The sequence below is a fragment of the Eimeria mitis genome, genomic scaffold, assembly GCF_000499745.2.
Source record: "Eimeria mitis Houghton genomic scaffold, Emh_scaff489, whole genome shotgun sequence".
NCBI classification, from domain to species: Eukaryota; Apicomplexa; class Conoidasida; order Eucoccidiorida; family Eimeriidae; genus Eimeria; species Eimeria mitis.
In genome coordinates, this window is record NW_013573189.1 from 7,492 (window position 1) to 7,776 (window position 285).

General features: G+C 50.2%; 1 protein-coding gene across 1 annotated transcript in view; it reads left to right on the forward strand.

Moving 5' to 3' along the window:
• The window catches only part of EMH_0013990 (uncharacterized protein), a gene marked incomplete at both ends in the record, with an annotated part of 5,203 nt that overhangs the window by 3,443 nt on the left and 1,475 nt on the right, over positions 1–285 (forward strand). The window lies entirely within an intron of this gene.

The window sequence follows — 285 nt, forward strand, 5'->3', positions numbered from 1 at the left end:
GTTATTCTTGCTGCTGCTGCTGCTGCTGCTGCTGCTGCTGCTGCTGCTGCTGTACTCTTGCTGCTGCTGCTGCTGCTGTACTCTTGCTGCTGCTGCTGCTGCTGTACTCTTGCTGCTGCTGCTGCTGCTGTACTCGTGCTGCTGCTGCTGCTGCTGCTATACTCTTGCTGCTGTTGCTGCTGCTGCTGCTGTACCCTTGCTGCTACTGCTGCTTCACCACCACCACCACCAGCACAAAAAAAAACCAAAAAAAAAAAAACAAAAAAAACAAAAAAAACAAAAAAG